We start from the raw sequence: 25,789 nt of genomic DNA on the forward strand, positions 1-25,789 counted from the left end.
TGTACTATTCTGAATGACTCAAAGTCTACAGAAAGACTAGCACACTCATGCTTATTGCTGTGGTATTCACAATAGCCAAGACATGGAACCAGACTATATGTCTACTAGATAAGTGAGTAAAGAAAATGTGGTATACATATGCAATGGAATTTTACTCAGCTATAAAAAAGAATGAAATGACATTTAAAGGAAAGTGGATGGAATTGGAAATCATCACAGTAAGTGAAAAACAAGCATGTCTTCTCTTCTATGTGGAATCTAGATTTAAATTTAATGATATAACATATATGATACTAAAAGGTGTGTGTATATATACATACATATACATAAACACACACACACACACACACACACACACACACACACATGACCTTAAAGTAGAAGGGGATTATTTGGGGAGAATGGGAGGGGATGTGGAGGGACAGTAAGGGAGAAGGTGGAAGATATGAACAGGTGCTTTTTTATATATATATATGAAAATGTCACAGAAAAAAATCATTGTCTTGTATACTAACTAAAAAATAATTAATTTTAAAAGCTTTTAAAGTCAGGCTCTCACTATGTAGTTCTGGCTGGCCTTGAACTCACTATGCAGGCCACCCTAGTCTTGCACTCACAGAGATCTGCCTGACTCTGCCTTCTGAGTGCTGGGATTAAAGTCAAGTGTCATGACATCAGGGCCTAATTTTAAAAAAATGTAAAGAAACTTTAAAAAGAAATGATAATCAACATTTTGTTTTGTTTGTTTTTGTTTTTTTGAGATGGGGGGGGCCTCACTTTTTGGGCCTGGCTGGTATAGAATTCACTGTGTAGACCAGGCTAATCTTGAACTCATAAAGATTCCCCTGCCTCTGCCCCTGAGTGCTGCCCCAACACCTGGTACTACCGATGTTTTTTAAAACTGGCAACATGAAGCAACTATACACACACACACACACACACACACACACACACACACACACACACCAGGCTGGAGAACAAACCCAGGTTTTTGTATGAAGCAACAAAATTAAAGCTGACAAGTGAGAATCCCTTCACGATGGAAAAGCAAAACAAACAAAGAAATAGTGTCATCTTAGGCCAGATTTGTGTTGTTTGACTTATTAAAAGGTGCAAAGGCTTAATTATTAAAGATGTCTCCAATGCTGGATGTCAGAACTGAGTATAAGAATAAGAGGAAGGTATTTGTCTTTAATGGGGCAAACCATGGAAAATATGATCTAAGAACTGGACCTTTCCCTGCGAATCTAAAACCCCAGTCACCCCAGGGTGCAATCTGTCCTCAAAGCACCCTCTTCTGTTTCTACCCCCCAATCCCCCCACACACAGAGCCAGAGTCTGAAACAGAGTTTGTCAGCGTCCTGGCACCATCCCAGGGTGCTGTCCATGCCTACTGCCAACTCCGGCTTGATGCAATCTGGAGATTCTGGTATTGGAGGAGAGCCGATCGAAGACAATGAAGGCAGAGAGGCTAGCCAACTGTAAGTCCCGGCGACTGCTGCACTCACCACTACACCACTGAGCATAGTGCCTGGCACACAGGTGGGGCTCAACAAATGCTCATTGAGTAAATGGATGACACTTTGCAGCAGCTAGAAGTTACGTTTGTAGAACACTGGCCCAATCCCTTCCAGCTAGGAACCCTGGCAACTTCTCTGAAACCACTGCCTTAATTTCCCTTTCAGACATCAGGACTCACTCATGACCCTCCACAATCTAAGTTATGCTTTGTGTCTGAAACACATGCTGTCCCATGACGAGAAGTTTGAACACTTGATCCTTAACTAGTGGTGCTGCTTTTGAAGGCTACGGAGCCTTTGGGATGTGAGGCCTGGCTCATGATGTGTCAACCACTACAAGTGGACCTTTCGGGGTTCTGATGTTTAATACTGATAGGCAGGATCCAGAATCACCTAGGAGACCAACGTCTGGGCACATCCGTGGAGGGTATTTCCAGACACTTTTTAACCAAGTAGATCTATCATGAATATAGGTGGTACAGTTATGTGGCCTGGAATCCTGGAATGCATAAACAGGTGAAAGCTAGCTGAGCACCTGTGTCGATTGCGCTCTGAGTCCTAACTGAGGATATAAGGTTCCCAGCTGCCCCAAACCTCTACTACCATAGCAGATTGTACCCTTGAACTGTGAGGCAAGATGAACCTCTGTTTCCCTCCTAAGGGAGTGGTTTATTGCATCTGTCAGGTATTTTATTGTCCAGCAAGAAGAGTCACTAATCCACGGGTTAGCCTAGCCCCCAGCTCTGGTCTGATACTCTACCTAACCCACCTCAGGCTGCCGGCACCGTGTATGGAACCATTCTAGCTGCCCTGCCCTCCCAGCCACGATGGCTTGTTCGCTCTGAAAACAAGAGTCAAAGCAACTTTCCTTTAAGGCGATCTGTCCGGTATTTTGTTACAGAGTACGGAGCACATCTTAGCACCTGATTCTTTCCAATTCTGCTCAGTCCTTCACCTTCTATCAATTCCTCCCTATGCCCTCCTGAGAACACTCAGCACATACCACCTCATGTCCTTGCTAAGGCTGTTGGCTCACCAAGAACCTCTTCCACAACTTACCCCCTGGGTCTATTTCACTGAAAGTCTAGTCTTCCCGGTCCACATCAAACATCCCTCTTCTGGGAAACCTTCCCACATTTACCTTGCCACTTTGTCTGACCTTTCTCATTAAAACAGTTATTTCTAAAATGACTTGTTCTTTTATTTGTGTGTCACCCTTTACAAGCCTTTGGGATCCTTTTAGGCTAACCCTAGTTTATTCATCTTCATATACCCAGCTAAACTGTCCACACAGAGGTGGGGGGTGGGGATGTGGAGGGAGGAGAGGTGTCAGAGAGGTTCAAAGAGGTTGGTAGAAGAAATGTTAGTGGGTTGCTGTTAGAACTGTGGCTTCAGAAACCGAACGTTCTTTTTCTGACTCACATACTACCGAGAAGCAGAAGTACCACTAAGACTGGCAGGAGATAAAAGAGCCCTTACGCCATTCTCCTGGGGTAAAAAGACTGGTTCCCTTAGGTGCTGTCCCCCCCAACTAACCCTGAGTTCCAGCAGAGAAGACATGGTCACACTTTCCTCCTGTTTTCAGTCCTTTCTTTGGAAGAACTAGCAGCCCTGATCTCAGAGCAGTCCCATAATAAGGGTACGTGCTTCTTCCGGCTTCCATCTGCCCAGTCATCTTGCTAATTGGAGGGACTCTGGTTCCCCCAGGCAGTCTGGATCTGTCAGGCAGAAAAGTCCTCTCTGGTTTTCTGGATGTAGTCAGTGTTCCTGCTGGCCCCTCCTTGGGTGTTCACTTGTCATTCAGGCCTCATGAAAGGCTCCCTTCCAACTGCCCATTCACTGTAGTTCATTGTCCCTGCCCATTCATTCCCATTCATGGGGATAATTCCTCCATCAGCCACACGCACAGGGGCCGTGTGCACGTGTGTTGAGACCCCATGTCCCTATTAGCACTGAGGCCACTTGAAATAAAAGGCAGTGTCGCCTGAATGCAGAACGGGCTCCCCTCTCTAATGGATGGAGTCTGTTGTGCTCAAGTTATTTGAAGAAATACCAGGAAAATGCAGGGCTGCTGAGAGCTGAGGAGGAGGAGGGGCAGGGCAGTCCTGGCAGCCACCTTCTTAAAGCACTGTCGGGGACTTGAGTCCAGATACTGCAGCACGGTCCCATCCTTCCTGAACCAGCTCATTCTGGAGACGCACTCCATCACGCACACATGGTCCTCTCACACTTCCTGGACACATCTTCCACTTCCTACATTAAATCCCATTTCATTCAACCAGCAGCTCTGCTCCTTTTGTTTCGTTTGTTTTATCTGTGGGGTGGTGCTGGGACTCAGGGCCTCGTGAGTGCCAGACAAATGCTCTCCACTGAGCTAGGTCCCCAGCTCTTCACAACACTTTTAAGATGGTGATTGATAGATGATCGGAAGCAAAGTAAAACTAAGACCATGAAATAGGAAATAAGAGAAACATAGCCAAAGGACCATGTTATTGATCATCTACTACTTGACACTGAAGGATGTGCCTGCTGGCCACCTCCAGGTGCCCAGAACCAGCCTTGATTCTCCCTGACATTAAGGTTTGACCATCTCTGCAGAGTGTTTAAGTCAGGGTCAATTTTTTTTTTTTTTTTTTTTTTTTTTGGTTTTTCAAGACAGGGTTTCTCTGTGTAGCTTTGGAGCCTGGCCTGGAACTCCCTTGGTAGCCCAGGCTGGCCTCGAACTCACAAAGATCCGCCTCCTGAGTGCTGGGATTAAAGGCGTGTGCCACCACTGCCCGGCATCAGGGTCAATTTTAATCCAACCCTTCACTGAGGGCCCTTCCCTGGTTGACACTGGGACCCATGGGCCCAGAAGCCAATGGGCTTCTTAGCAATACCCTGCCAGTGGTGCCAAAGCCACTTTGTGGACTCAAGAGATTTCAAATGTTGGGCAGGAAGAGGATGAACTCCAGTAAATGTTCAGAGCACCTGATGGGAGAGGCTTTGCCGGTCAGTAGCTGTTTCAGGGCCTTCCTGGCTCCTGCTCCAGCAGACACCGGCTGATGTTTGCTTGCCTGGTGAGAAACACCAGAATGTCTTCTCTCCAGGACAGATCCCATCGAGAGGGCAATTGGTCCTTCACAGGGGTGTTTTGTAACTAAAAAGACAAAAAGGCTCTGGGATCACACAGAAGTCGGTTAGAATCCAAATCTGCCTTGACAAAAGGCCTTGGGGAAGCCCCTGGACTGTTTAGAACCAAAGTTTTTCCTTTTGCATTTGTATGTTTCTCAGCTTGAGCATGCTGAAAAATTAGACTGGATATTGTCATGCTTCACATTAATAATGTTTGGTTAACACTGGACCACACGTCCAATAAAAGTCTCATTATAGCAGAAATGATGAGAAAAATCTTATCATCTAGTAATGTTATAAAGATGTGATATGGCACACCACTGATGTGGTTTTGGTGAACACTGCTGTATGAAAGAATATACACACAATTATGTATGGTACCTAATACTTGATCGTAAATGACTATTTTACCTGTTATGGTGGCTAATCTTCATTGTTAATTTGACAAGTTTAGAATCACCCAGGAGACATGAGGTGGGAAGGTAGGCCTTGCATGTGTGTACCACCAATGGGCTGGACTCTGGGATAGAATAAGAAAAGAAAGCTGGCTGAGCACCAGCATCCATCTCTCTCTGCTTCCTGACTGCAGATGACTGTGATCAGCTGCCTCACACACCTAGACCATGCATGCCTTCCTTGAATAAAGCTCCCCTTTCTTACATTGCTTCTTCTATCAGGTGCTTCATCACAGCAAGGGCAAAAGCAGCTAATACACTGGCTTGTGTGTTATACAATACCTTTATCTACCTAGAAAAAAAAAAAGTTTCACTGTAAACAATATACAGCAGCCTCACGCTTCCCTTGATTGCAGGAAGCCATGTGGGATGACTGACCTGTACTGTTAGCTTTGTATAAACCACACTGTGGTGAACTCACCTATAGATCAATGTCTTGACTATGTCCCTGCCAACAGACAATGCCTGACTATAATGCTTTGTAGACGATGCCGTCCTGTGTATATAGCAAGTTTAGAACACCCCCAGATGGTATTTGTACTCACCCACCCCAAGTTGTGACATTTAAAAATGTCTCTAGACATTGCCACATATTCCCTGGGGAGCAAAATCTTCCTCAGTTGAAAGCCATTGATACACCCACCCTAGGTTTTTTTCTAAAGATTTGATGATATGCTAGTATATATAGGTATCTCACATAGCAATCCAGTACATAGGAAATGATCCATATATATTAGATCATTTAAAACTTTAAGTAACGTTAGCCGGGCGGTGGTGGCGCACGCCTTTAATCCTAGCACTCGGGAGGCAGAGCCAGGCGGATCTCTGTGAGTTCGAGGCCAGCCTGGGCTACCAAGTGAGTCCCAGGAAAGGCGCAAAGCTACACAGAGAAACCCTGTCTCGAAAAACCAAAAAAAAAAAAAAAAACAACTTTAAGTAACGTTTTGTAGGTTTCCCTTCCATATTCACTCACCAGGGATTGTCCTGGGGTGGAGGGCCACAATCCCTAGAGAAGAGCTCTGAAGGAGGTATCCAAGCCAAGCGCTATCACTAGTGGCTTCATTAATCTCAGGATGAAAAGCAGTAGACAACTTCAGATGCTCGGGTATATTTGGAACTGTGTGAAGGGAAAAGGGGGTTGTAGTTTGCTATGGTCAAGAATTTTGTTATCGCTGCCTTGTTTTTTGAGGTGCTGGACCTCGTATTTAGCAGAAGCTAAGCACTGGACCATATGCTCAGTACATCTTCACTGTTTTGTTTTTATTTGAGAGTGGGTCTTATTAAGTTGCTGAGGCTAGCCCCAGCAAGCAACTTCGCTGCCCAGCAAGAACTTGAACTTATGATCCTCTTAATCCAGTCTCCCAGGTACCTGGGATTACATTTAGACCAACACACTTATCTACTGAGACCTAATGGGATGAGGGCCTTTGGGAAGTAGTTAGTACTTCCCATTCAGGTAGAGCTCAGGTACAGCCCTCAAGAATGGGATTAGTATCCTTATACAAAGAGGCCCCAGAAAGCTGCCTTATCCACTCCCTGCACCATCACACAGAGACCGTGCAAGAACCCACACTCCTGAAGTAGAAACTGGACCCTCGCCAGACCTTGAATCTGCTGGTGCCTCCATCTTCAATTTATCAGCCCTCAGAAATCAGAGAAAACACATCCGTTGCTTAGAAGCCATGGGGTCTATAACAATTTTTTTTTTCATAGCAGCCCAACCAGAGTAAGACATTGCTGGAGGCCCAGAGACCGCAGTAGCTTAGGAGTTATTTCCAAGCGGACAACTTGTTTCTTCTCAATTCTCTCTTCCCACTGCTATTCTGGGAGGATATAGAGTCCATGCTAGGTGAGACATCAAGGACAGTGTGGATAAGATGCTGAGTCTGTTGGCATGGCTAGGGCAAGGGAGGAAAGATCTAGGCTCGGTGGGCTGCAAGCTCAGGCCACAGAGGAGAAGCTGCCTGCCCTAAATGCCCACTATACATCTGGCCTGAGCTGCTGTGACCATCCTCTTGCCCAGAGCCAGGCTTCCTTTGCATGTGCACAGGGCATGTTGAGTCTGGAGGTTGCACTTCCTTAAGAACTGGAACCAATGGGAGCCTTCCACGTCAGCACTGGTTTCTTCCAGAACAAAACCAATGGAACAATATCATCCCTTGACCTCTGCAGGGACTGGTCCAGGAATCCACTCAAATTTCAAAATTTGTAAATACTCAAATCTCTTCTCTTTCTTCTTCCTCTCTCTTCTTCCTTTTCCTCTTTAAGACAAGAATTCTACCACTCAACTACATCCCAGACTTTGGTTTTTTGAGAACTTGAACTCACAATCCTCCTGCCTCAGCCTCTCAAGTGTTTTGATTACAGAATTATGTCACCACCTCCAGCATTAAGTCCATGATAGAAAGTGGTATATTTGTATAGAACCTATTGCAATGTCTCCCGTGTTTTAAATTGCAACACCAACCAAAATGTAAATGCTATGTGAATAGTTGTTATAGTGTATTGCTCAAGAAATCATGATTTTTTTTTTAAGTCTGTTCATGCTCAGTACAGACCCAACTGTTTTTCCCTATATATTTTTGATCCAAGGTATTGGCTAAATCCACAGATGTAGAACCTGCAGATAGGGAGGGACCTGAGGGAATCTGAAGGACTCAACCTCTTTGTGTGTGTGTGTGTGTGTGTGTACATGTACATGAGTACATGAGGAGTAAAGGTCAACCTAGGGTATAGTTCCTCAGGTGTTGGTTCTTTTTTCCCCCAGACTGTCTCACCAATTAGGCTAGGCTAGGTGGTCAATGAGCCTCGGGCATCCATTTGTCTCTACCTCCCAGTGCTGGGATTATAAGCTCATACCACCATGACAGGCCTTTTGTCACATCTCTCTAGTACCTCAAACTCTCTTTCTTAATTTTTAAAAAAATGTTATTATTGTCAGTATGTGATGCATGGGTGTGGGAGCACACAAGCCATAGCGTAAGTGTAGAAGTCCAAGGACACCTTTCTGGAGTCCGTTTTCTCCTTCCACTCTTCTGTGGGTTGCAGGGATCCAACTCAAGGCATTAGTCTTCATGGAAGTGTTTTTACCCACCAGACCATCTCTCTAGCCTTCAACCTGTCCTTCTCGATGGCGGAGCAGCAATGATAATGGACTTGACATCAGTCGGCCAGACTTGTTCCGCAACACTAGTCATTAGGCAGGTACATGGCCTCGACTGAGTCTGTTCTCTTTAGGGATCCCTTTGTCATCTGCTCTCAGGCAGGCTGGCACCAGCTCCCTAAAGTGCACTGGGTAGATCTATAGAGCTCAGTGACCCAACCCACTCTGTGGAGGAAGGAAGGGCTGTGCATGCACACTCACCCACCATCAAGTACAGTCTCCCACTGAGGGGGCAAGGCCATGCCAGAGCCACTTGAAAGGGAGTTGACAGATAAAAGGGGCTGAACTGACAGTCTGAGCACAGATCAAGGCCAAGGCCAGCCATCTCAGAAAGGCAGAGCTCAGGGGCCCTTGTAAAGATTTATGAGAGTGTATGTGACAGGCACTAGGACCTACAGCAGCTGAGAGAGAGTCCAGTAGAGCATCTGAAGGGGAAAGAATTAGCTGTTTTGGTCTTAATCATAAGATTAGCTGAGAAAAAGTTAAAAAAACAAAAACAAAAACAAAAACAACATACTCTTTGCTTTTCTGTCTGTCTCTCTGTCTCTGTCTTTCTCTATCTATCTATCTATCTACCTATCTACCTATCTATCTATCTATCTATCACCTATCTCTACTCTCAGAGAATTAAGAATAAGAACTCCAAAGGTGTGTTCTGCAGACATGTGTATATGGTATACACTGACTGATCTGTGGACTGGATTCCAGGCACCTAGCCACATTCTCCTCTGTGTGTGTCACATCTGCCTCTCATCCCCTACTTCAGGACCCCTACAATCTTCTGCTTAGTGAATAGTGACATCCTAGAGGATGGCCTGCCTGATCCCCTGCCTCCAACTTCCTATACAAAGGTCATTCCAAGCATAGGTTTCAACACTCCATCACTATCACTTGATAACCTCCATGGTTCATTTCTTTAAGACCCAAGCTACTACCTGATAGTCTCAGAAAGCCTCTCCATGAAATCACAAATCAATAAGCTGTGATTGACTTTCATTTTGAAATAGGGTCTCAATAGGCCTGGCTAGCCTTGAACTATCCGTCCTTTTTCCTCCATCTTCTGACTCAGCAGTGGGTCACAGGTATGAGCTAGGAGCTTTAAAAGTGATGTGTGAAAATTATCATTCACTTCCTTCATGAGATCTTGTTGGCCAAGCCTCTCAATGCTCTGAGTCCCTTTCTTTATCTCTGAAAATGATCTAGTTTTTACCCGGTGACCCTATAGACACAAAGTGAGCACCAATGACGCAGTAAATGTCGAAGGGCTTTCTACACTGTGAAGGGGAGAACTGGTAACTCAGTTCATTTGTGTCTCTAGCACCCCCCTCAACGTCCATGTAAGATAATCTGCACATTTTTTCCTTTCATGGGGATTCTTCATTTACTGGTCAGGTAAATCTTGTCCCCACAATCTCACCCATCTCCCCACACCACACCCTCAGTCATCACCACCACATCCATATCAATCAAGACTAAAGCTGGAGGGTGTAGGTTTCTAGACATAATCAAGACAGTGCCAAGCTGTGCATACTGGCACATTCCTGTGATCCAGCAATTTAGTAGAAGCAAGAGAATCAAGAGTTCATGGCTATCTTCAGCTGCAGAGTGAACTTAGGTCAGCACAGGAGACATGAGACCCTGTCTCAAAAAGAAAAAAAAAAGCACAAAAAAAGAAAGATGTGATACTTATATAGACTGACCAACAAGAAAGAAGAGACTCAGAAACAGAACTCCACACAGGACACCTGAGTTATGACAGAGGGGACACAGTGGGAAAATAACTTCTGAGTTACCTGGTATCCATTTGAAAAAATACTCTATCATCTATCTATATTCATTATTATTATTATTTGTAGCCAGATGTTTCTCCAGTCTTGCCCAACCCCGTGGTCCAGAAGAATCTCTCCCACGTGCATTCCCTCAGCTGCTTATAAAATAATCACTCAGAGGCTTATATTAATTACAAACTGTGTGGCCGATGGCTCAGGCTTCCAACTAGCTAGCTCTTACAACTTCAGTCCATTTCTATTAATCTATGTCTTGTCACATGGCTTTGTGGTTTACAGTACTTTCACATCTTCCAGCATCTCCCCTACTCTCGTTTCTTCTTCCATCTCTTCAGTTCGAATGTCCCGCCTAACCTTATTCTGCCTTGCCATTGGCCAGGCAGATTTATTTATCAACCAATCAGAGCAACACATATTCACAGCATACAGAAAGACATCCCACAGCAATTATTGGTTTGGGTGTTTGTGAGACAGGGTCTCGGGTAGCAGAGGCTGGCCTCAAACTTGCTGTGCACTTAAGATGACCTTGAACTCCTGATTTGAACTCCTGACCTTGAACTCTGCCTTCCAAGTGTTGGGATTACAAGTGGTTATGAAACTCATTAAAAAACAAAACAAAACAAAACAAAAGTTGGGGTCTCATCTAGGTCAAGCTGGTCTCACAGTTACTCTGTAGCCAAGAGTGAATTGAACTTCTGATCCTCTTGCTCCCAACTCCCAGGCTCTGAGCTTACAGGTACGTTCCAGCACACCTGGTGGTGGTACTGGGGATCAAAACCAGGCCTTTGTGCATTGTAGGCAATCATGATACCAACTATATCCTCAGCCATGGAGTCATGAAGCCATTCATCATGACTACTACTTAGCACTACATATATAATACAACCCTGGGAAAATTATAGACAAGAATAGAGAATGCAAAACACTAAAGCTTCTAGAAAAAAATAGAGGCTATTTTCTTGATTTTTGCAAATACCTCATAGGCAGGGAATAAAATGTACTCACTGTGATGGAAAAATATTGATAAGAGTTTTTCTTTGTCAAGGAGTTCCATTAAGAGCAAAAAGACAAAGCTTTGAGTGGAGGAAAAACATTTACAATACATATATCTGGTAAGGAACTTGTCAGAACACATACACACAAAACTGAACTCAAATTCTCAGTAAAGAGACAGAAGGCAAGTTCAAAATGAGTGAAAAAATTTAGACAAGGGATTTGTTTAAAATAAGAGGATATACAATGGCCAAGAAAGATGTTCACTATGATTAGTTGTCTGGAAAATATAAGCCAAGGCCATAAGTAATGGCCTCTAGATAACAACCAGAATGGGAAAATGAAAAAGCCTGATAATACCAAGTGTTGCCAAGGATGAAGAGGGTGTGAAGCTCAACCACTGTTGACAACAGTATAGATGTTCTTGGCTACCCTTGGGCATGCTGGCAGAATGTCTATTCAAGCTGAGCATGTGACCCAATGTTCCATTCTTATACACACTAGGAGAGGTTGTCACATGTTCTCTAAGAGTCCTAGCAGCATTGTGTTAGGAGTCCCCGAGTGGAAAAATCTGGAAACTTAAACTCCTGTTATTAGTGGATGGGTACATTCGTAGACCAGAGAGAAAGGGGAATAACAGAGTGGCTCCTCTCTTGTATATAGTGTCCTATGTACAACAGCATCAGCCACCTACAAAGGAGTACATGGTGTGATTCTGCTGGTAAGAGAGAGATAAAAGGCAGCGTTCCATAGATATGGAGAGATGACTTAGCATTTAAGAGCACTAGCTGTTCTTCCAGAAGTTCTGAGTTTAATTCCCAGCACCCACATGGCAGCTTACAACCATCAGTAACTGTAGTCTCAAGGGATACAATGCCCTCTTCTGGTGTACACATAAAATAAACAAACAAATAAGTAATTTTTTAAATAGGTCATCATGCTAGCAACTGGAAAACAAGACTGGTTTCTGTTCTTGTTTAATTTTAAAGTTCTTGTTTCTTTTGTTTTCATTTTGAGACAGGATCTCTTGTAGAACCGGGCTAGCCCCAAACTCACTGGTAGCTGACAAGGACATTAAACTCCTTGCTTCTCCTGCCTCTACCTTCTGAGTGCTGGGATTAGTATCCTACCATACTCAGCTAAAGCCCCCATGTCTTGATATGTGCTCTATTGATAGGAGAACTTGACCTATTGATAGGAGAACTTGATCTACTGATAGGAGAACTTGACCTATTGATAGGAGAACTTGTCCTTCATGACTTGTACACATTTCTGTATGTACATATACAAACACTTCAATGCATTTTTATTTAAAAATTTCCTCATGATAATCTTGCAAAGAAAGACGCTCCAAACAGATAAGAAATGTGTCCAGTGTTACATGGGGATGAGAAGCACATCTAGGACTCTGTGTTCCTACACACCATCTCCTGCCTTTATATTTGATTCTTTTCACATTTCTAGCTCAGCTCCTCGTTGGGCTTAGAGCTACCAAAGTTGGGCACTTATCTTTGCAGTCAGTATAGGGCTGGAAGCCATAGTTCTGAGCATGTTCAGTGAAGAATGGAGTCAGAGACAAACTCCCATCCTCACTCACTTGGACCTCCCCTTCCTCATGTACCCTCTTTCTGCTCTGGCTCTAATAGACCTCCCAAACTTACCCTGGCTCTTTTTACCTCTCTGTACTGCTGCCGATGCACTCTTGCCCAGCTCTTGACTCTTCCTCGCTGCTTGGCCAAATCAGTGCCATCTATGGGGCAAGCAGACTTCAGTCTTATATCCAGAAGGGCAAGTAGAAAAGAATAAATGAAGGGGTTGAACAAATGTCTGTTATGATGGCTCCTTCTTCCTGCCTAGGCTATCACCTCATCCTTCAGGCATAGCACATCAACTATGTGCTAATATAAGCTGGATGCGTGTTGGGTACAACTCCATGTGGTAGCAGCTCAGACACCAACTCCCATCTCTCTCTCTGGCCCCCAGGACTGCTGTCTCCCTGCCTAGCAAGCTTCATCCCCCAAAGAGGGAAGAGGCGGCTCTCTGGTCTGGCAGCTCAGCAGGACAGGAAGCAGGACTGTCCTTCTGTCTCCTCCTCCCCCACACAGCTGGGAAGCCTTCCATCACTGCCTCCCAAAGAACCAAGACCTGGATGTCTGTCGATAAGAGCCTCCGCTGAAAAGGTTGCCAGCAAACCTCCCCTCCCGCAGCTCAGGAATCCAGCGCTGACCTCCGCCCCCACCCTTAGGCTATGCCCCACCTGAAGCATCATAGGGGATAGGGTTTCCTGGTAGCTGCCTTGGGCTTCTGACGCATTTTTGGTACTGGACAAAGCATGATGCATGCAAAGTGAAAATCCCATCCCATCTCAGAGGGACAGCAGTAGGTGACTCATTACTCGGAGTTTTATGTCTGGCCAATGCCTCAAATGCAAGCTGTGGTTAACATAACTCAGTGACAGTCCAACAAACAATGGCATCAGGTTTGGGCTGCTCATTTGTACCCTGATCCTTACCCCTTACCAGTAGGCTTCCCTGTCCCTGCAGACCCTACCCTAACTCTCTCCCAGCCTTGCCCTCTTTTCCTTCCTAAGTACCCTCCCCTCCACTCATCCTGGTCTCCTGTAACCCTGTAATCCTTCTCCTCTCAGCCTTGGACCTTGCTGTTACTTCTCTGGGTTTCTGTTTCCTATCTATAACCTGGAGTTAAATGTTCTTCCCTGCTGGGTAGAGGGCTTGGACAGCATTGAGGGGAATCTCATTTGTGAAGGCACCAGGGTATACTTATAAGAGCTTGATTCCTGGTTGTTGGTTTTTTTTTCCCCCTTTCTTTCTTTTTCTTTTTCCTTAACATACGGGACTTGGTGACTCAAGACATTAGTGGGATTAGTGAGGCTCAAATTCTTCATATATTTTTCTCCAGATTCACAGGTTCACAATGCCCTGGGCTCTATTTCCTGTCTTTTCATGATCAAAAGAATTTGAGAACATTTTCATTTGGATCCTTTAGAGATGACTAAAATAAAGATCGTATCAGAAGTACATTAGTATAAAAGATTCGGAGGCATTGTTTTGAAAACATGCTTGGAGAGTGCTCAGCAATCACTGATCTAGCCAATAGATTATAAACTCCCGGAGGACAGACAGGCTGCCTGTCAGGTTCACTATGGCATCTTCAGGGCTAGCTTACAAGGAACTGCCAGAAGCCCCTTCAGGAGAAGGGAGAGAGTAGCCCTAGTCCCTGCAAAGTGCTACAGAACCTGGACCCAGAGGGGATCAGTTGAAACCATCTCCGAGTTACCTCTGCTTGCTTTACCTTGAATCTCAGGCAGGTACCAGCAACCCAGCCTGGAGGTGGATATGGTCAGACTCATCCATCTCTGCCAGAGGCCCTTCTGTTGCATTCTACCCTAGCATCCTCTTGACGACAGCATGCATAGCGCTGGCTTCCTCTTCTCTGCCTTCATGCTACAAACCTAATGGAAGTTTAGCTAGGAGTACTCGCAAGGTGTCCTTTTCTCCTGGATCTCGGGGTGGGAGGGAGGAGAACAGAAGGTATGCAAGGTCCCCTCTCCCCTCTGTGGCATGGGCCAAGAAGAGTGAGGAGTTGGTTTGCAGAGGTGGGGGACAGGGAAGGGGGTCAGTGGGGATTTGTTTAGGGGATTGAGCCTAGGGCATCATGCATGCTAGGTAAGCACCCTATCACTAGGCTGCATCCCCAGACGGGGTGTGGAGTGGAGGTGGTGGGGTGGAAGCCAGAGGACAAAGTCAGATTATCTCCATATTGGGATTAGACAAGGACTGGCCTTTTATGTGTATGCCACATGTCTGAACTCGGGTTGGATCTCAATCTCATGCTTGCATCACAAGAACTTTTCCTGTTTTTTTTTTTTTTTTTTTATGTTGAGATAGGGTTTTCCTAAACTGGCTTAGGCTGGCCTTGAACTTACTCTGCAGCCCAGGCATGCCTTAGTTTTCCAAGAAGCTGGGATGCCAGACCTGCACTACCAGGCTGGACTCAGGATGTTGGATCACACACTGGGTTTGGTATGCATGGCCAGGGAAACCTGGAATCAGACTCTTGAGATGCCGGACACCTCCAGAAGGTCCCTTACTGTCACTCAGGGTTGAAATGGATTTACCTGTCAAGTCTCAGATTGAGAAAGCCCCTCTCGGCAAGAAGGCCAAGCAGGCAGGTGGCTGCTCAAAAGAGGCTTCCTTTACTCTATCCTCAGAATGCCTAGTCCAGCTGCCTGAGAAGCACAGGTCTGGGCAAGGCCAGAGACCAGCACTGCAATTAAACCAGCCCCACAATTGTGAGTTCCCAGGAGAGCCTTGCCCGCCTCCGGGTCCCTTGTCCTGGAGCTTGCAGTGGCTGGCGAAAAGCAGGAAAGGGAAAGGACAGTAGCTTGCTGCCATCTCTTCATGTTTCCTGTGCTGGGGTACATGTTCCTGGGGGCCTTTTTGGGTAGAGACAGCTTAATCAGAGACCTCAAGGTAGCACCATGGTTTTGACTTCTGGCAGGCATCCCAAAAGGAGAGTAAGGTACAATTCCAGGCTGCCTTGTGCTTCATTAACAAGTCTCCTATCTCCCTTCAGCTTGGGAATCTCTGAAGCAAGGTCAAGTGGGAGTTTAATAGTCATCTCTGGGACTGTGCAGAGGGCAGTCTTTGAACTCTGCCCACAGGTGGGTGGTTCCCACCACTGAATAGTTTATAATTTAAGTGGAAGGGATGAGACAGCCTGGAGGGAAATGCCTGGGCTTCCTAGGGGTTCTGAGTCGATTAAGAGCTATGGTCCTCACACCTAGTTCTAGAATCAAGTTTGACAAACCAGCCTGCACAGCATCCCTCGTCTAGACTTCCCAGCAGCTAAGAAAGCCCGGCCGGCGTGGGTAGCGACACCACCCCGGTGGATGCTTACATATTAGGGAAATGATTGCTGTACTCCGACAGTGCAGTTTCTCACATCAGACCCTCAGATTGGACGCTTTAATAGCTGCATACCTTCCGAGGGAGTCACCTCAACACACAGCTACACCTTCACCAGGGAAAAGTTTCCTCCACTGTGTGTGTGGAGGGGGTTAGAAGGGGTGGGCGAGGAGGAGAAGGAAAGCAATACAAAGTCCTCCTGGATGGTGCATTAAACTCCAGCCTACACATTTCCTGTGGGAGCATTTGGATGTTTCCTTGGTAGGAAAAATGTGTCCCCAATAGAAGTAGCTTCTCCTAGGCCTACTCAGTCTGCCCCCGCCCGATTTTGTCTAAAGCTATTTAGGCAGAGACAAGCTTCTCTCGTCTTTCCATGCAGGATTCAACCCTATCATGCTTTGCATCCTCTTGGGGAGACTCAGCCAGACCTGGGCCATCCTGAATCTAAAGAACTACCATAAGGTGAACACACAGAGAAGTTCCTTTATATTCGTTTTCCTTCCTGTCCTTAGGTGCCAACATAATCCTGGAACCAATCAGCTGGGAAAGCCATTGGCTTTGAAGCAGGAGGCTGGAGGAGAAGAAAAATGAGGGGAGTGGACCCCTTTCCAGACAATTGTCAGGTGGAACATAGTTCTTCCGACCCGGGGTCTGTACACATCCTGATTGAGATGGAGTACCTGGTATTTGGTGGGGTGCAAGGAAGCCCAACTTGTTTACACTGCCTCTCCTGGGCATTTTTCACTAGCCGTTCTGAGCAAGAAATTTATTTTCTTTTTTTTTTTCTTTTAAATTTTATTTTATGTGCATTGGTGTGAAGGTGTCAGATACCCTGGAACTGGAGTTACAGACAGTTGTGAGCTGCCATGTGGGTGCTGGGAATTGAACCTGGGTCCTCTGGAAGAACAGCCAGTGCTTTTAATTACTGAGCCATCTCTCCAGTCCCAAGAAATTAATTTTCAGTGCTGACTTCAAGACAATAACACCAGCTCATTATCCAGCATCCTTTCTCAGGTAGTCTGAATTTAAATTTAGTCAAATGGGCGAGTGAGATGGAGATCTGGGGACAAAGTTGGAAATTACTCCTTGCCAGGGTTTTCAGTTGCTAATCAGGTCATCGGGTTAATTCCTGTCGCCAGAGTCAACTGATAAAATGTTAATGCACCCCAACCTGTCCCTCCTTGACCCCCTCTCTCTCACACACAGGGAACTCAGCTTCCTTTAAAACTAATGGGGAGGACACTGACAGATTGGGCTCTGCCATCATGTTTGACATGAATTTGCTTACACTGGCTCATGGGATTCCCACAGCAGTTCTATGTAAGACACAATACATTTCGCAAATACAAAACTGAGGTGCAGAGAGGCACACGGACAGACACTAGGCAGCAGAGCCAGGCTCTAAAACCTGGTGTCCTTGCTCCATTGCTGTTGCTGTGATAAAATACACCGATAGAATGAATTTAGGGGAGACAGAGTTATTTAGCTTCCAGTCCCAGTCCATCATTGGAGGGAAGTCAAGGCAGGGGCCCGAACCAGCCATTCATGTTCACGGTCAAGAGCAGAGAGAAAAGGAACACATCCATGCCTTCTGCTCCTACCTCTTTGCCTTCTCATCTCAAATTCAGGACCCAAAGCCGGGGAATGGTGCCATCCACTTTTATTTTTTATTAAAAAAAAAAAACAATGTTTAATTTCCCACCCCCAGGCCCCTGCTTTTTCCTCCTTCCAATCCCTCCCATGCCCCCCTCCACTCCTTCTCACATTGATGGCCTCTTTTTGTTTGATTATTTTTACACATATATCATTATATATATACACATATACATATATATTACATTGTTATTATATATGTATCTACTCTGAGTCTTCCCACGTCCATTAGCGTAATTAAGATAATCCCTCACAGGCATGCCCACAGGCCAGCCTGATCTAGATAATCCTTCATTGAGACTCTTTCCAGGTGAATGCCGATTGTGTTAAGTTTGAACATCAAAACTACACATTTCAATTGGTTTGCCGGTTGTTTGCCTGATTCCAAGCTCTATTTCATCAATGTCAACCTCCCTACCCCATCCACAGGATTGGCGCGTATGTCTTTAGGGTTCTTCTACTCTCCTGCTAGGCAGCAGGTTGCTGCCTGAGTGAGGGGAACTCTCCCTGGAGACAGACAGCATGGCATGGTTGGAGGTGACCCCTGGAGTGCCACGTGAGGTGTCCAGGCAGAGTTATATGCATTCTTCAGCTGGTGGGGTGGTGGGGTGCTTCAAGGCTAGGTGTATGTCTACATTCCCACGACCCAGAATCTCCGGTATTCTATGATTTTAAGAATGGAATTAAATGGTAATGAACTCGGATCTGGGGGTTCAAACCGAGACTTCTCAGAGCCGAGTACAGTAAAAGCAACGTGGGGAAGAACTGCTGTGGCGTGATGAGGGACAAGGAGCAGGTGCTACATACAGATAGAGTGCTATTGAGGAATTCTTCTACCACTGAAGCCCGGCGGGCTTTTTAGTTCTCTGAGCAATTTGGAACCTTAGCCTTGAACCCTTAATGTAAGGTCCTGTGTAAAAATCACTCCAGGAGGCTTCTAAGTCCACAGAGGTCTGGGGGTGCTATTGGAGGGCTCAGGGAGGCTGGAGACACAGCTTTCCTACTCTGATAGATGAGAAAACGAAGGCTCAGGAAAAGCCATGGTCGCTGCCCACACCTGCCCACCAGCCACTGTGGCTGTTGAGACTTTGAGCAGGGGCAGCTGCAAGTCTGGCCAGGGGAGAAGCCCAAGGCAGCTGGAAACTCTTTCCAGGGCCTCCTTCAGCAACCAGTTCCCTTTACTGTGCAGGTGGAGGGGGGTGGGGTGTGGGGGTGGGGCGTGGGGGTGGGGGGGGTTGCTCCTCTAGGCTTCTCTTGTTTTCCCCCACCTGCCTGTGTGCGGTTTGTCTGCCGGCGCCACAGAGGCGTTAGGGCTGGGGGAATTTGATCAGTGAAGAGGGGGGTGTTGTCTCAAGATGTGAGCCCAGTACAATCCTCCTCCTCCTCCTCCTCCCCTCGCAGGGCTGGGATGCCCTTCCACCTCCCACCAGGGGCTCTGGGGCTAAACATCTGAAGGCTGCCATAATGAGACAGCTGCCCTGCAACATTCAGCTTCTCTTCTGGAACACTGCTCCCCATGACCCTGCTGCTCAGGGGCTGGGTGAACCTAGCTCAGGATGGGGTCAAGTGGAAGGTCAGGTGCAGCCCTGGGGCTCCTTGTCTCCCTCCCTTGACAGCTTTTAGTGCTCCTCAGCTGTGTCGGGGGCTCCCGTTTGTTGCCAGTATTTCTGTTATCTTGCTCAAGCAGAGGGCAAGAAGGAAGGATCCTGGGTCCAGGAGGACGCTAACTCTCAAGCCCGCCTGGGTTAGTGTGTTCCTCTCCCTGGATGACCAGACCCACGCCATCGGCAACGCAGGGTAACTCCTGTCCAGTGCTCTGTCCTGCCTCCTGCAGCCACAGACGCTCTGGTCTTCAGCTTCTGCAATCCCCAGTACAATGCCAGGCAAGAGATGTGTCCTGGAGGAAGCCCTCTCCACCTTGGGGGACATATTAGGGTTTCTGCTCCTCTACACTGTCTGATCTTTATGTGATTCCTTCCCTCCCTGAAGCTTTCTCACTGAAAATGGTAGCCAAGCTCTTCAGGACTCCTCACCATTACGTTCCTCTTCCTGTGTGCCTTGGATAGCACCGGAAAACCCAAAGGGCCACCATAAACCTGGCTACCCACAGTCTCAGTCATTAGGGTCAATCCAGCCTGTGCTCAGGGCACTGGACACATGGTCCTCGTTCTCTTTCAAAGGGTTTATAATCTCAGCTGGGAGGAAAGTCAGAGCGGAAAAGCGAAATCTTACCACCTGAGGACAAATGCTTTACTGGGAGCAGCAAGATCGTACTCTAGAATTCAAGGAACAGAGTTATGAGGGTGGGAGTCTCGCCTTGTGGCTCCTTTCCTTCCTCCTAGACCAGCAGGAACAGCCCCTCAGATGCGTCCTGTCCCTGACATGTGGCACAGCTCCACCACCCGATGTCATTGGGGTATCCAGGACAAGGTGCTGGCAAACCCCAAGTCTCCCTACCCCCCTTCACTGCTTCCCTCTTACCTCCTTCCCTCTCTCCCCTCTCCATGCATGTCTATACTCAATTCTCCCTTTACAGCAGGAATCTAATGTTCGGCTGCTTTACACCCACTCTGAATGCTGCCAGCGAATAATGACTAAGGTGGTGGGTGGAAGTACAGCAAGTTGAGACCAATTTAGCAGTCCAGGGTGCCAGGAGGAGGGTGATTTAGCATCAAATGGCTTTGCAACAGCCAAGAGAGTGAAGCTGCCCCCGAAGCCAGCAGGTCACTGAGCCAAGTACACAGCCCTGCCCTGAGCGCCTGGGGCAGGGGTTGCACCAGCCACCTGGAAGTCGACTGGATGAGATGCACACCCAGGTTTCAGAGCGAGCACAGAGCAAAAGCCACTCCCTTCCCTGATCTCAGCTCGACTTGAGGGACCCCTCGTATGGCCCTCAGCTGGGGGTTTCCACCAAACTGGACCCTCCCCTGGGAGGAACTGCAGCTAGGAAGCGACCCCAAACTGCTCTTAGGGGTGATAGAAATTGAGGTCCTGTGGAGTTAGGGAGTGGGCCGACTGAACACACCTCAGGTCATGCCATAGAGAAGCAATTCAGGAAGACAAGGCGCAGGCCTTCGGGTTTGAAGATGCTGAGGGTCACTGAAGGTTTGTGTCACGTGACGAGATTGTGCGTGTGTGCATGGGTATCACAGGAAAGCATAGTTCAGAAGGAGAGACAAGGTCAGGGGATGAATAAATTGGAGGGAGGGAGAGAAAGGGAGGGAGAGAGGGAGGGAGGGAGGGAGGGAGGGAGAGAGGGAGAGGGAGAGAGAGAGAGAGAGAGAGAGAGAGAGAGAGAGAGAGAGAGAGAGAAAATATGTGCTCTGGCAGCTGCCCTGAGGGCAGTCATCCCCTCCACAGTGACACAGCAAGGCTATTGGTGTCTGCAGAGGGCCACCTTTGTTCCAGGTAGTGGACACAACCCACAGCACATGTGCTTCGGTGACAATTTAGCCTGTCACTTCGTGAGAAGAATCAGACTTCTACTGTATTGATTAGGACGGTCCCGCCTCTGTGCCGTCGTCGTCTCCTTCCATGCGCCCACTGATGTTTTTCTTCCTATGACACTCCACCCTCACCTGGGGGAAGCTTCCATGGGTGATAAACCCAGGAGCCTGGCTTCCACACAGTGTGTTGACTCACAGCAAAGAGGCTGTGGCCGTGTTTTATTCTGGAACTTACCTGCTATGTACAAGGTGCAATAGGTGAAAGATGAATCTGGCCATTCCAGTTACATATCATTAATTCAGCTTCTTTGGAGGAAGCATTGACTCTAATTTCAATGTGTACTGTATCAATAAATGTCAGGAATTAACTAATTTTAAAGAGAAATCTAACATATTAAAGTCATTCTTTAAAGTAAACCCCAAATAGATATCCCATCCCTGGCTACTTCCTGGCTTGATTTGTGCTTAACAGATATATGACATAAATGTATATAGCACTTAGGGGTTAAGAGAAGCACAGTAAAACTCAAGAAAAATTTGGGGCTTTTTATCATCCTCAATGTATAATAATTATTAGAGCAGCTGAGCTCTTGCAATTAAGAAATGTAACTATGTTTGTTTGTTTGTTTGTTTGTTTGTTCTTTGGGGGCATACATGCTGTGATTCCAAGGGTACCTTGTAGGAGTCAGTTCTCTCCTTCCACCCTGTAGGACCCAGATAGTCAGGCTAGGTGACAAGTACCTTTACCCACTGAACCATCCTGCCGGCCCAAATTTTAAAGCTATTTCTTTCTTGGCTTATTAGGCCTTTGCCAACAACTTAGGGAGCATACATCTGTTTAATTAATAAGACCAGGGGCTGGGAGACTAGTTCCAAACTAAGGTACATTCTTAGCACATGCAAGGCCCTGGGTTCTACATCCAGCACTATTCCCTCCCCGCAAAAGGAGAAGAAAATAAAAATAAATGACTCCCAATAGCCTCATAATTATGCTGCAACTAGAACTCAAGTCAAGTATTGGGTTCAGGGCCCAATACTCACTTGAAAATCCTGGGTGAATTCCTTGACTTTTTCCTTCACCTGCCAAATGGGAGAAGGAACAGCATAGGGCAGTTGGGAGGTTTTCAATGATAATAACAGGAAGTTCCCTTTTAAAGTGTAGCTTCTATACCAAAAAAAGAACTATAAAATAATTCTTTGGGGAAGTCTGGATCCATTCAAAAGCAAACCTGGACCTGTATTGGCACAGGACTCTAATCCTAGCACTTGAGAGGCTGGCCCTGGAAGCTCAGGGCTTCAAAGTTAGCTTTGGCACCATAGACAGTTCAAGGCTAACTGGGGGGGGGGGGGCGATTACATAAGATCCTGTCCCATAAAATCTAAAGAAGAAGAGGAGGAAAAGGAAGAGGAAGAGGAAGAGGAAGAGGAAGAGGAAGAAGAAGAGGAAGAAGAGGAAGAAGAAGAAGAAGAAGAAGAAGAAGAAGAAGAAGAAGAAGAAGAGGAAGAAGAAGAAGAAGAAGAAGAAGAAGAAGAAGAAGAAGAAGAAGAAGAAGAAGAAGAAGAAGAAGAAGAAGAAGAAGAAGAAGAAGGTGGTGTTGACATAAATCACTTTCTAGGCCGTTGTATACTTCTTGGTTGGCAAGCCCTTCCAAACTCCCCATCACTGATCACTGCTCTGGAACTATCTAAGGAGGTGGCTGTCAGGACCTCGAGGAAGTAGCAGCCTACAAAGATGACTCTGCTAAAGAGCCTGGGAGGCCAGCCCAGCCAGGCTTGAGTTTAGGTCTCTTGCCCACTCCCCTTAACCTTAGAGGAGTAACTCTGGGGGCCAAACCACAAAACGAATGGAGACGTTACCCACCACTTTTCATCCGCCCCTCTCAGGAGGGAGGCAGCAGCCTCCCCAAGAGGTTCTTTCAAGCTCTCAGCTGCAACATAGACTACTGACCTTACCTTTCTACTTTCTACTGTTCTACCTCCTCTCTTTACATCCCACTCAGGTTCATCTTCCAGACTGAGATCCCGACCACCTTCTCTCTGGCATCTCTAGTTCACTTCCATCTGGAGACAGCTGTTGTGCTAAAGATGGTGTGATCCCCTTTTCAGTGTGATTGTCACTAATTCATAAATGCTAGGTTCTCTTTCTAATTATCATCACCAAGTGGAGCCTCCACACATTAGTTCACCTTTTCAAAAGTATCACCCATTTTTCTGACATCTCACATAGACAAACCATTTAACAAATAGCGAAATGAGGGCTGAGAGCATAGCTCAGTTAGTAGAGCATGCATGAAGACCTGGGTTTAGCCAGGCGGTGGTGGCGCACGCCTTTAATCCCAGCACTTGGGAGGCAGAGCCAGGAGGATCTATGTGAGTTCGAGGCCAGCCTGGTCTACAGAGTGAGATCCAGGACAGGAACCAAAACTACACAGAGAAACCCTGTCTCGAAAAACAAACAACAACAACAACAACAAAAAGACCCGGGTTTGATCCCTAGCACTGAATTCAGGTGTAGTGGCACATGCCTGTAATCTAAGTACTATTTAAAGGAGCAGAAATTCCAAGTCATTCTTTGAAATTCAAAGTCATTCTTCAGGCCAGCTCAGGCTACATGAGATCCTGTCTCAAAACAGTTCTTGAATAGATAATAATGGGATGCAGGTTTTCAAGCTTGAGTAATGATCTTCCAAAGAAAAATTAAAATGGTCATGGGCCCCTGGGAGCATATGTAGCCATCACAATATGAGACACAATGAGCGACAATGCTAAGAGCATGTGAAGTAGTCTTGGCCTTGGATAAAGCATGGCCAAATCACCTCCCTAAACACCACAGCAGTTCACATCCCTCAGAAGCCTCAGTGTCCAAACTGCAGCAGCAGCAAGATCCATTCGGAGGCAGACTCAAAGAGCTAAGGTGTAAAATGGCTGGGGAGTCCCCAGGCTGTTGGAAACTCTCTTTTTAAAAAACCCTTATCACTGTTCGGCAACTATGTGCCCTGAAGCTCTGAATGCACAAACTCCAGACCCCAGGTCTAAATCAGGCCTAGCACCTTCTCCTATCAAATCTGCTTTTGTGAGTTGACAGAGTAGGTAAAGTGAGGGCTTTCTTGGTTCTAAAAAAACTGTTAGGACCAGGGCCTGGGATGAAATAAGCTTATCTAGGCAGAGCCTTATAAAACAGCAAGGGAAGTGAGAGGCCCTGTCAGTGAAGTGTGCCCATGCAGAAACCCACCCCTGGAACCAGAGTTCCCTACCAGCCCTCTTTCCTAACACTCTGCTAAACAAGCAATTACAAAGAGCCTAGTCCAAGCAGTCAGACACTACACCCTGAGCGGGGACTCACTGTATGGTCTCTGCCTCAGAAACGGTAGTTCTTGGGAAGCTGTGGTAACAGCCCCAAACGGTAGTAATTATCTCAGAAGGTATGGGATCTGGACCTAAGGAAAAGATAGGTGGGGGGCTATCCTACAGTGGCAGGTCCCTGCGGTTAAAACAATGTTCATTCATGAGTTGACTTTAAGTTGCTTAAAATAGGTGGTCATTACCTTATTGACGGGATTTTTTCTTTGTTATTGTTTTGTGCGTTTGAGCTTGTCTTAGGTAGCCCAGGCTGATCCTGAACTTCCTATGTGGTCAAGACTGGCCTTGAATTTCTGATCCTCCTGGGCAAGGTATGATTACAATCTTGCACCATCATAGGAAGTTGTTGCCTGTAGTGCTAAGGCTCACACCCAGAGCCCCTGCATGCTAAGTAAGCACTCTTTGAGCTAACCTGTAGCTCCAGCCTGGGGTAGTCATTCCTAAGCTTCACTGCAGGACCTTGCATTTTGTGGCACCCAATGAAAATTTGTGAAATGAATGTTAAACAAGCGCAAAGGCATAAAAATAAGTTTTCAGGATTAGAAGGCCATTTTTATCTCGTTACAGCCCCATCTCCTTCTTCACCCATACATGCAGTCATCTGGCTTCTTAACACTGCATGGCAATCGTGCACACTCACACTCAGAGCTTTGGCACACCCAGCCCACTCCACCCAGCCACCTCTTCTGCCTCAGCTCCTGCCGACCACCGGAGGCAGATAGACAGACAAGGATATCTCCTCCTTCAGTCACAAAAGTGCACAGACTGAATTGTTAAAGCAGGTTTGCCTTGCAGAGTGCACCAAGACTGCTAGAAACATTAAAATATTAAAAATAAAATATTGAGCAAAAGCAAATGTCTGATCCTCCAACTTGCATAGAGACTCCCTAGAAAGATGCTCTTCTTTCTTTTTCCACAGACTTTTCTTCTCACCTCAAGCAGGTGAGTGCTTGCTTTTTTGGACCTCATTCGCTTTGGGACCTGGGGGAACACCCTTTCCTTTTGGTGCCTCGGTTTCTTCACTGGCAGACACAGAGTAAATCATGTCTTATGCTAACCTGGTAGTTACGCTGTGAGGATAAAGGAGATAACAAATGAGATAATGTCTATGATGCACAGAAAAGAGTCAGAAGAAAGGGCTGGATAAATACAAGGTGTGGACCATGCCTGATTAGGGTGTATTCTCTGCCCACAGACTCCTGCCCACACTCTGCTCTGTGCCAACCTTGAACACTCTTACCCCTATAAAATCTACCTCTAATAACCTTTCAAATACCTCCATTTTCTCTCTGCCTTCCTGCAGAAAATTGTTTTTGAACTTGAAGGAAGCTCAGGTTACAAACCCTCAAATGCCCCTACCAGCAGCCAGG

General features: G+C 46.4%; 1 protein-coding gene across 2 annotated transcripts in view; it reads right to left on the reverse strand.

Annotated features, from left to right (window-relative positions):
* The window catches only part of Lzts1 (leucine zipper tumor suppressor 1), a 54,256-nt gene that overhangs the window by 27,205 nt on the left and 1,262 nt on the right, over positions 1–25,789 (reverse strand). The window contains exon 1 of one of the 2 annotated variants that reach the window (XM_028883833.2): positions 5,046–5,240. The exons of the other annotated variant lie outside the window; for it this stretch is intronic. The gene's annotated coding sequence lies outside the window, so the exon portion shown is untranslated. Of the gene's footprint in view, positions 1–5,045; positions 5,241–25,789 lie in introns of those variants that run through there. 2 annotated transcript variants of the gene reach the window in all.

This window comes from Peromyscus leucopus, chromosome 17 (assembly GCF_004664715.2).
Source record: "Peromyscus leucopus breed LL Stock chromosome 17, UCI_PerLeu_2.1, whole genome shotgun sequence".
NCBI classification, from domain to species: Eukaryota; Metazoa; Chordata; class Mammalia; order Rodentia; family Cricetidae; genus Peromyscus; species Peromyscus leucopus.